The following is a 16,679-nucleotide window of genomic DNA, read 5'->3' on the forward strand; positions in this document are numbered from 1 at the left end:
TAGAATTGTTTGGACCATGAGAAGGGGCAGGTTGCTGAGGTCGTTGAAAATTTCCTTGGGGCTTTCTGTTCTTCATGGGAAGAGGGCCCTTTGGTTTGGTGGCAGCAAGGGCAAAGTGATTGTTTGCAGCTTGTGGAATTTGAGCCTCAAAGAGTGACTCAAAGCTAAGAAGTTCGGCTGAGAAATCATCCAATGTGAAATCCTTATCACGTGATGCAAAGTTGAATGACGTGATAAAGGGTGTAAAATTTGGTTTGGGACCTCCAATCAGAAAACTAATGAAATCTTGATCATCAACTGGCTTTCCTACAACCGCTAATTGATCAAAAATCTCTTTTGCTCCTTCTAAGAAATCAGTACAAGAACAATTTCCTTGTGTAATTGTTTGCAATTGACGTTTGAGGAGAGCAATCCTTGAATGCGAAGTGGATAAAAAACGAGCCTGAAAGCATCCCAAACTTGCTTAAATGTCTTCAAGCTGTAAACAGTAAACACAAGCTTCTCTGATATAGAAGCCAACGGCCAAGTCAAAACACAGGAGTCCTTTCTTGACCAAGCTGTATAAACTGGATTTGCAGTTCCTCCTGAGAAAGTCTTCGCGCGCGCGCGGGGGCGGCGGTGGGGGTGGGGGGCGCGTGGCACGGGATCATCTCCATCTACGATCCCCACAAGGTCATAGCTCTTCAGTAAAACAAAAAACTGGATGCTCTATGGCAGATAATTTAGGCCAAGTAGTTTATGTGTAACAGGTTGTGATACAAGTTGAATGTTCATGTTTGGTAGTTTTGTGGAGACGTTTGAATCAGGTGAAGGCATTCTGGTTAATTTTTGAATATTGTGTTTGCAGAAGCTTATAAAAAATTAGACGTATGCTTTATGCGGTTCTGATACCATGAAAGATTACACAGTATCCACGAAAGAAAGCCTGAGAGTTTGAAATGTTTGAGTTACTTACCAAACAATTTGTATAGCATCAGTATTTATAGAATTGTAAAAGAACTAAATCAGAGAAAGAGCAGGAACTCAATCAGAACTCTAAGGTATATTTCCAACGTTACATAAAAAACAAACTCTACATTCAAAGATTTAAATATGCGAGACTTCTTTGGATATAGCTGTGGAGCTCCTCAAGACCCTATTAGCTTCGCCAGAAATCTCTTACAGGCAGGGTAGAGTATGGAGCCTGGGAAACGATGAGGACGACGTCGCCTTTTTGGATGCCGAGGGTGTGGCTGAGGGTGGCGGTGGGGCGGAGCGCGGAGAAGGTGAGGCGGCAGCTAGTGGCGGTCTTAATCTCGGTCAGGTGGGGCGGTGGAAACTGGGAGAGGACGAAGGAAGTGGTTTACTCATCTGAACCGGCGGAACGCTCGACTCTCTTCTTTTTAAACTTATGTTGTGTGGCGTGGCAAATTCTCATTGACGTGGTCAATTGCTGACGTGCTGCACCGGGTCTCTCTGCTCCGTCCGCGTGCCTGGGAATATGAACCCGTCCATCTAATAATTTCTCCGCGAACGGCCCGCTCCCTCGCTCGGCTCTCTCTGCTCTCCTTCCAGGGATCCTCCACTTTCCTCTGTTATCTCCTTCTAGGATTTCAATGGGGGGGCACGTTCCTCCTCTCGTCGCCTCCACGGATAAGGCTCACGGTGAAAACATTGAAGGGGAGCCACTTCGATATCCGGGTTCAGCCCAGCGATACGGTGAACTCCATCTCTTTTTCTCTGTTTTCTTTGTTTTTTATGACCATACCTGAATACTTGACCTTTCTTGCGTGAAATATTCTTCTTTTCTTTGGTTGGATCATTGATGTCAGGGTTTTTGCAATGATTACTTGAAGACCACATTCTTTGGAAGTTCTTTATTCTTGGTTTTTTTTTCAGTCTTTCTTGGGGTTTGCTTCGAGTCCTTGAGATTATATTAGTTCCCTCTTTCGCATAATTCTAGGGTTCTCGTAACGTCTTATTGAAAGCCACATTCCTGTTTTTTTAAGAAAAAAGTTATTTTCGGTTTCATATAATAATTCTTGGTTCGCGTTGAGTTGTTGGGAGAGCGTGGGATTCTTAAAGTAAACATCTGTTGAGGGCAAATGAGGCGCCTTTGGTGAAGTAGTAGTTTATGGATCCTAATTTTTTTTTTCTTTTTTTTCTTTTTTGTTGAAGGATGCCGCTTAAAAACTTGGATATCTATATCGAGGTTTCATATAAGGCTTCTTCTATCTGCTGGAGGATTTTTAAGGGTGAATTTTGAAGAGGATTCATAAACTGTGGGGACATCAGCATTAGGGTTAAATGTGGGAGAATTAACAGATGATTGAAGAGGATTCAAGAAGATGCGTTGAATGGAAAATTTTGGAGTAGTCTGCAAACCGACGGGGAGTTTGACGTAAGACCTGCCCAAATCCCAACATTTGGTCTGTAGGAAGAAAAAAAAGACCCATGGAGGTCCTTTTTCTTCCTACAGGATTTGCACTGGTAGGTATTTGGTTGATAAAACCATGCTTAAATGGGCAGCTCAATCTACGAAACCTGCAGATTTTCAGCCCAATTTTATAGGAAAATCTATAGAAGCCCTGATACTTAAATAAAACCTAGGTTTGAAATAGGATCAGATAAAGTTCGACGGGCTCTAACTTTATATCTGGGTTGAGTTAGATTCAAATATGCAAATTTGCATCTGGCTGGATTCAGAAACAAATTCAGATGGTTAGTTATAAATTCTGCCACATAGTGGTCTGGATTCAGATTTTGATGTTTTATTTTTTCCCCTAGATTGAGATTTGAATTTAAATTATAGATAAAAACCCCATCAAGCTTATCATTGCACCCTTAAATCCTGATTGTCTCTTTTTTTCCCTCATTTTTTCTTCTTCTTTCTTAACCACAAAGCATGCCTTAATTTTCTCTTTGCATGCACCATCCAAGCTCTGTGAGCTGACAGCCATATCCCCAATGCTGATTGCCAATCCCTGGGCAATGGCCGTCGAGCCTTGAGCACCAATAATTGCTGCTACTGACTTCTGCCTATGAAGGGCTAACTGCCGTCTACTGTGTCTTGAGTGTTGATAGTCAATCCGAAGAGCTGACCTTTCAATTCCTGAGCATCGAGTATGGATCCTAAGTACCGGCCACTGCCATCATTAATTTTAGTCCTGGGTTGGGCATATCATGGACCGTCGCTACCATTGATCTCCACCCTAATATGCATTCCTCTATGCCCTTCCTCTCCTCTCTCTCTCTCTCTCAATATATCTCGATTTCTTCTAGCTTCTATCCATTTAATTGTCATTTTCTATTCTTGGTATTTAAGACTAAATATTGAATATTTGTTTGAGTTGTTAATTAATAAGTAGTTAATACTTAATACTATTTGTTGCTTCACTTTGTGGGACAATTTATATTTGATCTATTATTTCAGATACTATGGAGAGCCATGAGCTTGTCTATAGTTGTACCATATGATCTGCTTATTAGTTACTTGAAGAATTTTAGGGTACATTAAACAACTACCATCCACAAATTTCATCAAGGTGGGGACACTTGAGTCATAATAAACATTGTTTGATTGTCTCATTAACGACCTATCTTTTTTAAAAATCTCATGAATCTTGATTACATGGCAAGTACTGTTTGTCTGTTTCTTCAACACCACGCAAGCATTGTCTCTTTTAAAATAACAGGTAGCGGCTAGAATTTTCATGAATAGCAAAATTGTCTCTTTAATTACTTGTCATATAATAAGTTGGTTGGCATAAGTCTTGGTAAAAGTAACCAGAAACTGGTTACCTTCTGGTTTTGTTTGTCACATGTGTAACTTATTAATTTTCTGAAGTAACCAGTTGTTGTTATTAGACTCTTCTCAAAAATCTTATTTAAATCCGAACTGATATCTGATTCTTCTCCTTGTCCATGTAAAATGTAACATAAATAATAACTAATGTCTAATTTTTATGATATTTGTTTAGAACAAATGTGGATATCGAGATACGATTAATATCTAATTCATATCCACATGCATTTAAAACAAATGCAGATATAAATTTTAGTATTTTTTTAATATTTGTCTCCATATTCATAGCTGCCGAATAAATATAAATATACCAACATCTAATCCATCTTTGATATGTTTTTAGCCCTGATCAAATCTAAAGCAATTGCCTATATAGATTAATATAGATAACATGTATTTGGATGTTGATCTGGTCATTCACAATTGATGAACAATAGGTCTACATCTAGATGCTGAGGAGGATGTGGATGTTGTTCCTATAAGAACCAGGCTAGCTGGGCCTAACCTGGACCAAAGTCGGCAGGCCCAGCCGGCTTTAGAGAGAAGAAGAAAAGGAGAAGAACAGGGCACAATCCCTGTCCGAGCTTCCGAACGACCGAGGCTGGCCTGGGAGGCTGCAGCCGTTGGAGGCGGTTGCAACCGTCCAACGGTCAACCGGTATAGCCGGTACGGCCGCTATGGCAGTTCAGCGTCCCTATCCATTCCGGAGGGGGGTTATAAAAACCCCCAACTCCACCGAGCTCCCACCACCTCTTCCTCCCTCCTTCCTCCTTCCTTCATCCTCCTCCATCTTCCTTCCTCTTTTCTCTCGATTGAGCTCACGGCTGTCCGAACTTGTGCCCACCAGAAATCAGGCTGTCGGACACCACCGGAGTGAGGTAAGGCATCCCCATTTCCTCCCCTACCTCCCTCCTTCCGATCGAAAGGGCCGTCGAGATGAGAGAAAAGAAGAAGAGGAAGAGGAAGAAGAAGAAGAAGAAAAAAGAAAAAACATACCAGCACGTAGTCGTGGTCATCGGCTGCGATCGCCTCGGATGCGGGTGCCGCTAGCCTCAGCCCCTTCCCCTTCCCTCTCTTCGATGGGGCAGTTGTCGCCTCTCCCCCTTCGGTGAAGGGGGAGGGCGATGAAGGAAGAACGGAAAAAGAAGAAGAGAAGAAAAGAAAGGAAGACAAGAAAAGAAAAAGAAAAGAAAAAAAAGAAAGAGAAGAAAAGAAAAAAAGAGAAGAAAAAAAAGAAAGAGAACAAAAGAGAAAAAGAGAAGGAAAAAAAGAGAAAAAGAAAATAATAATAGTAATAATAATTACATAAAAGAAATTTTGGGAAAAATAAATAAATAAATAAATTTATAAGTAAATATATATAAAAATAGTAAATAAATAAAAAAATTGAGAGAGAGGTCCCACCTTGGGTGCAATCATTCTCTCTCTACTGGATTTGTAGATCCAAGGCCGACTTACCTAGTTGGGATCTAAAGTCTGCTCAAGTCTATTTCGGGCTGCTTAGAGGTTTTAATTAGATTTTTGATAGTGAATAACAAGTAATTTATTTTAAAATGATTATAGGTGCAGTGCCGTTGCTCAACTGAATCTAGTGATCTTTGGGCGAATAGAGGTAAGTGAATCTTATACTCCTTACTAGTTTTCAAATTTTTATTTATTTTTCTAGTATTATGAAAATATAAAAATAATGTTAAATGTTGATGATATCATGTTTTCTTAAAATTAAAGATCAAGCATACGATATTATGAAACTCATGATTTAATATGAATTAATGGATTCATGATTGTTTTACCGTTAAGCATTGTTTGTGAATTATGATTCCATATTTATGTAATTGTATTTTTGATATAAAAGGAATAATTTCATGATTATTTTATTGTTAAATGCTTATGAGTTATGAACTCTATAAAGACATTTAATGTTTTATTCGCGTATGAGTTAAGAAAATATAATTTAAGAAATATGATTTAAGAACATTATCTTAATGACTATAGCAAAAAGGCTCTCAGATAGTTATGTATGCCCCCTAAAGTGGGGTAAAACGACATTCAGTTTTTTTACGACTCTGCCAACGGGTAATAGTAGTTGGCATACGATCCTGCCAGCGGATAATAGTAGTTGGCATACGACCTTATCAGCGGATTATAGTAGTTGGCATACGACCCTGCTAATGGGTAATAGTAGTTGGCATACAATCCTACCAACAGGTAATAGTAGTTAGTGTTTGTCGATTACGGCCCTGTCACGGGTATAATAGTGACCTTAGCATGTAGTCCAAGAGCAGTAATTTGATCAATAATAAATGATTTATGATTTTATTCTGTACACCAGAAACTATATTTTATGATTGATTTATGTATGCATGATTGGCTTTATGACTTGTTTTAATATAATGTACTATAAAATGCTTTATTTTGTAATATCTGTTATTTTTTTTTAAATAATGCATTGTCATGAAAAAACTTATGCTTGATCTGGTAAGGTAGTGAAAGGTTTACTTACTGAGCTGTCGCTCATAGACCTTTGTTTTATTTTTCTTCCCAGGCAAATATGATCAGTAGGGATGGAAGATGGTCTAGACTTGGAGTTAGTACTAGCAAGCTTGGTGATTTTGTAAAAGAGTTTTAGTAGTGCATAGCTAATGATGGGCTTGGCATTGATGTTGGATTTTAGACGCTCTGAACCAATATTGGTTTTATTCAATAAATAATGAAATTGGATTCTTATTGATTCTATTATTTTTGAGATGGATCTAAAAGTTAAATGTAATGAGGGCTTCGTGTTATCTTGGGTTGTACTCCTCGGTAGCATGGCCATGTCATGTGCCGAATCTGCGGCGCGAGAAATCATGTGCTGGATCTGGGGTGTGACAGTTCCTATCCAATAGTGAAACATAATTATTCCTTTATACAAGCAAGCAATGGTAATCAACTCAAGAATGCAAATTCCTTTTCTTCACTTGTCTATTAGTAAGCAAGTGAAGACTTAGCTATATTTTGGTTTTAGCTTCCTTTAATCCCTAAGGGGCCATTGCTTGGTGCACATGGTAAAAAAGTTGGGCTGACAAATGCAATGGCGCAGACATAAGTCCTAGGGCAACAACTTTGTTCAAAAAATTGCTAAATGTTAGGCTGTCCCCAGGACCCAGATTGCTGGGACCATAACTAGGTAATTATTGAAAAGCTTCCTTTTGTCCCTAGTAAGAAAGTAATGTACTGCTTTGTCATTGTTATTGACTTCAAATGCTGATGCAGAAATTGTTGCAGCACATTCATTTATTTTTCTTTTTATCAAATTCGATCTCTTATAGGATGCAAAACAATCCCGGAACCATCATTAATGAAACTACAGCTGTTATTTTTCAGCTTGAAATCTTCATGTTGATCATTCACCCATACATGTCATAGATGTTTTTGACTTGGGTACGAACAACATCGTGCTCCATGCTCCTTTGTCTTTGTAGTGGAAGGATAAATGGCTAGACACTTAGTTGGAAATGATACATCCCCTCATTGTAAAAGTCATTGAATGTAATGTAGTCTCTCTTTTTTAATTAAAAGCCGTATGATTTTTAATTTTAAAAGAGAAAAATACCTTATAGTTCAAGCATTAAACAGTATTTAAGAGAACATGTTATAAATGGACTCAACTTCTTTCACTCTTGACATAAATACCTTTTTACTTAAAGAGAGAATTAGTTAAAAAATTAAATGCTTTACTCAATCAACAAACAAGGCATCTGCTCAAGACAAAATTGGTCCCTAGGCACTGTGGTGTTCATCTTGCCTAAAGGCCTAGAAAGCTCTAGGTGCCTTGGTGGTTGGCTGATCGAAGTTCCTAGCAGCCACCTATGGCAACATTATACTCAACATATAGACTACACTAATGCACTTTTTTTCTGCTCTTTCCAAGTTTATACTGTATCATTTTAGGGGAAACAACTGTATTGGGTTGGTGGGTGGTTGGCCTTTTGATATTCACTTAAAACAACTACAATCTGTGGGGCAGATTTGCCACCCTTTTCTTTTTATAGTGGAATCTGATATTTGTTGTTTCTGGTTAGTCATATTTTACCAACAATCCCCCTCCTGCACCCTCCAAAAAGAAAACTGCTTTAAGTATGCAATAATCACCTGCTTGAATCACATTTTTTATAAGTTGTTTGTCAAAAATGGGTCATCATTCCCAAAACAGATCTGTAAGTTAAATTGTGGGGATTGACTTTGCTTTCTTTTAATTTTTAAATAACGAAGTTGTTGTTTCATATGAAAGGATTTAAATGTACCTTAGAGGTTGTTGGGAATACATAAGATCTTGCATAGAAACTTTCTTGTTTTTTCACTGCTAGAAAGCAGTATGGAACAGTATGTCTATCTTCACAGAGGAAGATTACAGTCAAAGTTCTTAGCCTTGTAAAAGTGAAATCCTTGATCGAACTTGCTCTAAATCTATGAAATCTGTCCAGACATTGTCATTACATTTGAATGAAGTATGAAAAATGCATAATAGTGTTTTTGTCATTTTTTGGACAGAGTTTTCAGCATATAGAACTGAGAGTCCTTAGGATGTACTATTCCTCTCATGACGTAGCCAATGTTGCATGGACATGGATATAAGAATCAGATCTGGATGTGTATCCAAGTGTCTGACTCAACGAGAGAGAAAAAAAGGAGATACAGAGATACGCACGATAAAATATAAATTTAACCAAATTATTTAATTATACCTTGGAATATTGTTTGTTTAAACATTAAAATAAAAATATCAAAAAGATATTGTTTGTTAAGATCTTTCAATTGTACATGTTTCTCAATTAAACTTCCCAACTAACTATATCATTGACCAATCTCTAAAAGGACAAATACTCACTCCTAATGTTAACATGGAGGGTCAAACTCATTGTTGGAAGAGTTCAACCCTCCGCCAATCTTTTAAAATGGCAATCGAAGAACTTCATAAGTATCCAAATGTTTGATACGTATTTGACTCAGATATGTATCCAATACGGATTTTTGGAGCTGGACCTAAGGACTAGGTAACACAGCTTGTAGCTAAACAAGCTTCTTTAGGCAGCTTGAAGAATTCATGTAGCATAGGTCGTAAAGGATAACCAATCTAGAATCCGGCCAAACGTACTGAGTCGATCTTTGTAGGTCAGTAGTTTTCCAACTGATAAACCTGTTAGACCTATTTATTTGCCTGACTATTACTAATATTGGGTCATTTTCTCTAATTCCTGCAACAAATGGCTGAACAATGTAGTCCTTGTTGATAAGTTAAATTTAATTTGCTATTCTGTTACTTTCTGAAAGTTTTTAGGTAACTGTTTTTAACATTATAGATAATGGCCGTGAAAAAGAATATTGAAGAGGTACAGTGAAAAGATAACTATCCATGGGGGCAGCAATTGTTGATACACAATGAAAAGGTCTTGAAAGATGAGTGTACATTGAAAGAGAGCATAGTTAGTGAAGATGGATTTCTTGTTGTGATGCTTTCTAAAGTATTTGAATTTTGATTCACGTATTTTTCCATTGAAAATCCATGACCTCTCTGCAATTACTTATAGTTAAGTTGTTTTCCTTGGTATTTTAAATCCTTAACATTATAAATTATATTAAAAGTACATACTAGTGCTGGAATTGTTACTAAAGCAAACATTGACTTGGGATTTTGCTTTCAGTAAATGTTGAATTGTACTTCAGAATGTTATTCTCTTATAGTAATTTTAGTCAATCATCAGGAGCATCTTTTAGTTTCAGTTTCGGAACGTGCTAATTTAAAATCTATAAAATCATGCTAACGTGCAAATGGGCCTTCACATGGGAGGCTGGCGGTTCAAATTCTAATGGTGTTGTTTGTTAAGTATTAGACCCACATAATTCTTATGGTAATTCATATGCTCACCTATCATGAGTTTGTATCTCTTTTATCTTCCCTCACTCACTAATCACTGAAACACTTCAGCACCTGTATGATTTCCTCAGGTTATTTTCATCATTTACTAAAATTAATGAAAGTAATTGTTTGATGTAACATTTATGTACCACACTTATTTTATCAGTTCATGATACCTTCTCTTCCATAGTTGGTTTGAAGGAATAAACTGGTAAATGTGTCAAATTGTTATTTTTGTTATCGGATATCTATACAGAAATCATTTTCTGTACTCAGTTATGAACGTATTACCAACTACTGGGTCAAAGCCATCCTTTTCAGGGGTTAGAAATGTCTATGCTTCTAAATTATACCCATCATCATGAGGATGATGGGTATAATTTATTGGCACCATTGTAAGCGAGGTGGTACAGGTGTATGGCTTGATGAGTTTATTGCTCCATACTCATATTCAAAAACCTATTAAACTGACCTGATAAGAAAATATTTAAAATTTCACATTTTCATTTTGAAAAACTAGACCCCAAATGTCGTTTCTTTTGCATGGTATTAGAAAAAGAGGAGGAACCCTACTGCATTATTTGTACACTAGAACACTAAAATTTTGACAAACTCAAACTTAGTAGATCCTGAATCATGTAGCCTTTTTCTTTTAAAAGAATAACAGAACCTCACTACCTATTATTTGATTTATAGGCAAATATTAATACAACCAAGGAGGAAAGTTAATGCTTGACCTAACTCAGAATCATATTTTGGCCCTAACAAGTAAAAAACACAAGTTTTGCTTGCAATGGGGGAGTTTAATGGGAAAAAGAATTGCAAAAAGAAAGAAATTTGAAAAACCAGGGCAGACAATCATCTTAGTTTTTTTCCAGCTTACCTTTGGTTTTGTTGCTCTTGGTGTTTGAATTGACTCCTGCCAATATTGGTGCTTGGGAGGGAGTGTGATGACCTTTAAGAGGTTGGCTTGTTTCCAAAATGTAATTGTCATTATTTCTTTCCTAATAAAGCTCATAGATATCAGAGTGATCTTTAAATATATCACTTGTAATGCCTGTAGCATTGACTCATGTACGTCAGCAAAAGACAGATTAGCTTATCTTATATCTGAAACAGTGTCTGAATTATGTATTTTCATTGAAAAGGTAATGGTCATATATATGCCAGGTTGGGTTAGTGCCCCATTGGAAAAATTCATTCCGAGGACTGACTAGAAATATTGGAGTAATAACTACAAAAAAGGGTCAGTTGCTACCTGTATTGTACTGTCAGTTCCCCTTTTCCAGAAATTTAGTGTTTGGATACTTGCAACTGGGTGTAAGTGAACCTCAGTTTCTGGAGGTGGCCTTTTTCCAGTGTTCAGAATGCTGAGTTGACCAAAACCTGCAAGTCAAATTTCATTTGAACACTTCTTACAATAATTTGTCTTGTGGCCAAATTGGTTGTAAGACATTTTATTGCAATTAGAAAAAGGCTTTAGAGGCATCTTTATGACAGGTTTAAGTCCCAACAGGGATAGTGGTTGGTAGGGACATAATTAATATTGCTTTAGTAGTACAAAGTACAAACATATATAGTTACAATTTTCATTTACAAACAAACAAACATGAGATCTTATCTTCGGACAACTGCAAATTTATCGAGCTAAACACTGGAATTGTAGTTGCAAATGCAGCAAGTACAACCACATGTAACCCCAGCTAGATGCATTTCCCCACTACCGTATCGAAACATTACCTTAGTGAAATTTTCCCATTTTGGTTCTCCAAAGGTCTAACAATTTCAAAATAAAAGTGCTCTGTAGCTTTCTCAATCTACAAATTTGAGCCCCTCCTTATGTGGACTTTTCTCCAGTTGTGACTATGCATGCATATACCATCTTGGTTGGTTTGATATGCTGTCCCTCAATCAGTTCAACTCTTAGATTTCTTTTGTTGCACTTGTAGTCCTATGCTATCTTCCTAGTTTCACTACAAACTTACCCCACCATATCCTAGTTTTACCATTACCCTACCTCATCATTCTTGTCTCATTTTCAGCCTCTCTGTGTATCTAAAACTTGTTGCTCATGATGTAGAACTATATTATGCATGCCTTGTCTATATGTTGTTACAGAATATGTGATAGCACCTCGAAATGACTTCTTAGTTTGACTGTGACTCCTCACATTTATGATACTTTGTTTACACCTCTCAAGGATATGATTTATGAGTTCTTCATGCACTGCAAGTGTTTGAGGCATAGATGCTTAGGGTTCTTATGGATATTATGGTAGAAATCTTCATAACTCTACTTGCCTAGAAAATTAAAAGGAGAAAATTAGCCCCTAAAAGAATGGATTCTTTTAAAATAACATCAGCAAGATCGTGGGCATTATCTGGCGTGCTTCATATCACAACCAAGACCTTACCCAAAAAGGCTAACCAGAAGGTATTATTTAGGTTGCTTAGTCTTGTATAAGTACCCAAGATTTCTCTAACGAATAACCGATATGGGACTAAATACACGCCTGCACGAGTCCTCACACTTGATGCTAGGAGACATTATGGGAATCCATTAGTTGGCTTCTTCGCTCTATGCAAAATAGGTATTATTGAGGACAAACAAATCTTCACAAGTTTTATGCACAATTCCTACCAATATAAGAATTATAAAGTATTCTTAGTTTTTGTATGATGCACTTCATCATACCTTACCCTTCTTACTAAACTGAAATTTTTCACTTCATGACAAACCTTTCTTTGTTTTCCTCTAATATGACATTGCTATGTTCTATCATTTTTGTTGCAAGCCTTTATTTTGGATTTTTTTCTCAAATTTATTCATTTGTTGCTTTGGCATCTCTTCAGAGCAAAACTTTTGATACAGTTGGATCCTCATCCACTACTCAGGTATTATTCCAGACATCATCATTGTGCTCCATTCATTGTAAATTACAATGCTGCAATATTTCACTAGTTGTTAGTGATATAAAAAATCTGCTTCAAACAGCCCTCAGCTAGCCCCAGCCCCTTGTCCTGCTCCTAGCGACCCTCCTGCACAATCTGCATGAGTTGCTATCTAGCTGTGCTGCTGTGCTTGTCCTATCTTTAATATTTTTCAATATCACTTACGTTGAGCAAGGCTTAACAAAGCTGGCACCAGTATTTTGGGATGAGACTTATTAATGTCTTTCATGTCTCTCTGTTTCTTTTACAGGGCCTTAACCAATGTTGCAACTGGCACTGAAAGAGCAACAACAGAGTATGCATTCTCTTTGTTGATAGTAATCATTTGATTATTGTGGTCTTTTATGTTTTTTCCTCTTGCAAATAAAGACATTATTACATAAAAGATGACTCACAATATTAAAAGAAATGTAATCCTTTGGCCTTCATGTTTTCTCTTGTATTTGATACTTTCTTTCCTGTACTCATGTCTAACTACTAAATTTTCTTCTGGAGAATATGCTTGTGATCTTAATGAATAGGAAATATTGTTGTATCAATTTATGTGCTGACCTGCTGCATTTGCATGATTCGTGGACTTCACTTTGCTTGTTTATTGAAGATGTTGAACTTGAGCTCTTTATCCCAGTAATTGCTAGTCCGTGACTTTCCATGGTGTTGGCATTTCTCATTTCATTTGTTAGATTTAATATTCTACCGAAGGACCTTTAATGATTGCACTTAGTGTTGTATGTGTTGCACGTTCGCATAGAGCCAAAAACATGCATTTTTGCTTCTCTCAAACTTAAGAGGGCTCAAACTCCCAAGCAGAAATTCCTTGTCAGCTCAGAAGCAGTTAGGTTAAAATAGCAGTTGCAAGTTCTTTATTTAAAAAGAAGTGGGAAACAAGCTTTCCTGCATTTCTCTGGGTTTAAATATTTTAGCAATTGAACATGGAGTTTATTTAATATATACTTGGCTATCTAAAGAGATGGAGAGCTTATGGTGGGATGGAGAAAATTTCTTGATCACTTTTTAAAAAGAGTTAGTGTTTACATACTTTTGGAAATTTTTATTTTTGAAAGTGAATCACGACACCTTGGTTTTCAAGAACATGTAAAATCACATAATCGTCCCATGTTAGATTTAAATGTTGGATTGATTTACAAGAGCAACTTATGGTGAAAACTAACTCTTCACTATTATTATCTTATTTCTATTAGCACTTATTGTCATTTTTTACTGAAGAAAAGTCCTCTCATGACTTTCCCTATAATATTACACCACGAGGATATGCAATAATGTTTAGTGAAATTATAGATTTACGGTAAAGTTTTTCTTTCCTCTTTGAGTACGCTTTTGTGATAAAGGTAGATGCATATATTATCAGAAGTGCTGGTTGGAGTTGGATTTGTGTAAATACTAGAGCTTATGCTTCTTCATTGCCAGGTACCTGCTGATGCTTATGTTCAAACTACATCTAATTTAGTTGCAGGGAGTGATTGAGCCAGTGGTTCAGCAATTGATGGATATGGGTGGTGGGTACTGGGGAAAAGATGCTGTTCTGCGTGCACTCCGTGCTTCTTACACAACCCAGAGCGTGCTGTGGAATATTTGTATTCTGTATGTAATAGAAACTTCTTTTAGTAGTTTGGGATGTGATCAGGCAACAATTTTACGGTGATAGAGATGATATTTCGCATCTCTTGTGTCAGGGTATTCCTGCTATGGCAGACGTTGCTGTTCCAATTGGTAACATTTCTTCAGCTCAAGCATCTGGTCAAGACACAATGGAATCAACTACAGGTGGGGCCTCGCCACTCTCTTGAGTACCAAATTCTTCCCCTTTAAATATGTTTCCGCAGGTCAATTTTTTTTGCTATAATGTTTTCCTTGCCCTTCTGAAGCACATGAAGTTCTAGCCGAATAAATTCATATACAACAGAGGACTCCAAATATCGGTGTAGATGCTGGGGATGGATCTTTGGATTTCCTTAGACATAATCAACAGGTATGCCATTCAATCCCCCTATTTTTCATATCTTAGTTATATTTTTAACAAAAAATATGATCTATTCTATTTGTATTTGCTAATCCATTCATGTACACAATTTAAATGGCTAATAATGCAAGATAATATTGTAATCATTTTCTATACATACATATACTGTATATGTATGATTTTGTCTCTTTCTGGGAGTAATCGTCTTAAATAAACAGAATGTGTAAAATGTTTATAGTTTATTTCTGTGCTTTGCAAGGAATCATTAAAAAAAATATTGACTTAGGGGCCTTCAACTTTTCAATGGAAGGGCAGATGAAGAGACAAATTATTATTATTATTTTCCCTGATACTCATTGTGCATTAATGGTGGCTTCTTTTTTCCTCTTTCCAACATGACCTCAACTTTGTCATTCCGAAGCAGTCTGTCAATCATCTTGTACTGCCCACTAGTAGCAGTGATTCTAAGCATTCAGAACCTTATTATATTTGGATACATGTGACATTTGGGATCTTCCTTCAGCCGGCTGTGGCTGAATTAGTCTTGGTTACATGATGTTTCAGAGCTTTTTCAAGTTTGAAATATAACTCTTAATGATAAAAAACAATGAATCATCTGAATGCTAGTCTCGGATTCACCATATAATATTTGACAATTCTCTGGGTATCATGGAAGGATCTGCCTTTCAAGTTTGAAATATAACTCTTAATGATAAAAAACAATGAATCAACAGAATGCCAGACTTGGATTCACAATATAATGTTTGAGAATTCTCTGGCTACTATGGAGGGATGTCTCCAGGTCCCTTTTTTGAATATGGACTATGTAAGTTGCCAGCATGGATATGCTGCTTTATACCTTGAAATGTTATCAATGTGTGTGCATGTGCCTGTGTCCAGCTGGTCCCTTTTCATGTACATGTGTTGGAATTATATAACTTGAGGTCTCAATTTCTTTTTGGATGAGAGGTAGGGGGAGAAGTTGGAAAAATCAGGGAAAGAATAAGATGATAATGCAAATTATATATATTAGTGGAATTCAATATCATGTACCTGATGTACTCAATAAGCATGCAGGTACCCTTTTAACATACATTCAAGTATATGCATGGATACCCTTGGACATGGTAGCCAGATATCCTAGTAACTTTGTCACAGCTGCTACCTGAGTTTAAGCATCATTTTAAAATGTTTTTTTTTCTTTTTTACTTTGTCTGGAAAGGAAAATACAATATGTTGTCATTCATATATACTAGTTGGTTTGTTATTGCACTGACTGTTGAATACTGAGATACGTACAATCATTCTTTTTCCTGATATGCTAGTTCCAAGCATTGCGTGCAATTGTTCAAGCAAATCCACAAATATTGCAGGTTTGTATTTTTCTCTCTCTGTTGGTGTAATTAGCTGCATTTTCATGTTTCAGATTCGGTACTTATAATCATTGTTCTGTTGTAGCCTATTCTTCAATAACTCAGCAAGTAGAATCATCAACTTCTAAGGTTAATCCAAGAGCATCAAGCAGAGTTTCTTCAGTTAATAAATGAACCTGTTGAAGGTATTGAAGGATAAGGATTCTGCATCCACCATTTGTGAGCTTGTTTTGAAAATTCAATAGTTTTGTGTATAACCAGTTTGGAAATAAAGTTGTGTTTGATTGTTCATATGAGTAATGGCTTGACCTATGAGTAAAAAAAATTTAATGTTTACTCATCACAGGTCAGCTGAAGTGCGCAAGTATTTATTTCTGCATTGTTTCGGGTTAAAAATTTATCATATTTAATTTCCATGGGCCAACTTTTTGTTAATATTCTATACACATTTAAATTCTAAACAGACATACCTTACCCATTTCTTATGTCGATATTCCTTTTATTTTCTTTTTTTTGGTTTAGTTAGAATACATGTCCGAAGACCAACATGACTTCCAGATATGTTGAAACTTATTAGCTGCTATATGTGAATCTGTTTGATCTTTCTTCATCTAACGGAGGATTAATTTCACCCTAGATGCTTTTCCATGTTCAGATCTGGTATGCAATGATTTGATCAGCCGGGTTAGCA

At 36.6% G+C, this 16,679-nt stretch overlaps 1 long non-coding RNA gene across 2 annotated transcripts; it reads left to right on the top strand.

The window, feature by feature from the left end:
• The first annotated feature begins 1,526 nt into the window (after window positions 1–1,526).
• On the top strand, window positions 1,527–16,398 carry LOC120110550. Of its 2 annotated transcripts, none has more exons than XR_005511670.1 (8): window positions 1,527–1,698; window positions 12,536–12,577; window positions 12,885–12,929; window positions 14,063–14,236; window positions 14,329–14,419; window positions 14,521–14,624; window positions 15,941–15,988; window positions 16,074–16,398. It is a non-coding gene; the product is annotated as an uncharacterized LOC120110550 (long non-coding RNA). The 2 variants fall into 2 exon arrangements; XR_005511669.1 differs by having other exon boundaries at window positions 14,103–14,236.
• The last annotated feature ends 281 nt before the right edge of the window (window positions 16,399–16,679 follow it).

The sequence above is a fragment of the Phoenix dactylifera genome, chromosome 1 (assembly GCF_009389715.1).
Source record: "Phoenix dactylifera cultivar Barhee BC4 chromosome 1, palm_55x_up_171113_PBpolish2nd_filt_p, whole genome shotgun sequence".
In the NCBI taxonomy this organism is placed as follows: Eukaryota; Viridiplantae; Streptophyta; class Magnoliopsida; order Arecales; family Arecaceae; genus Phoenix; species Phoenix dactylifera.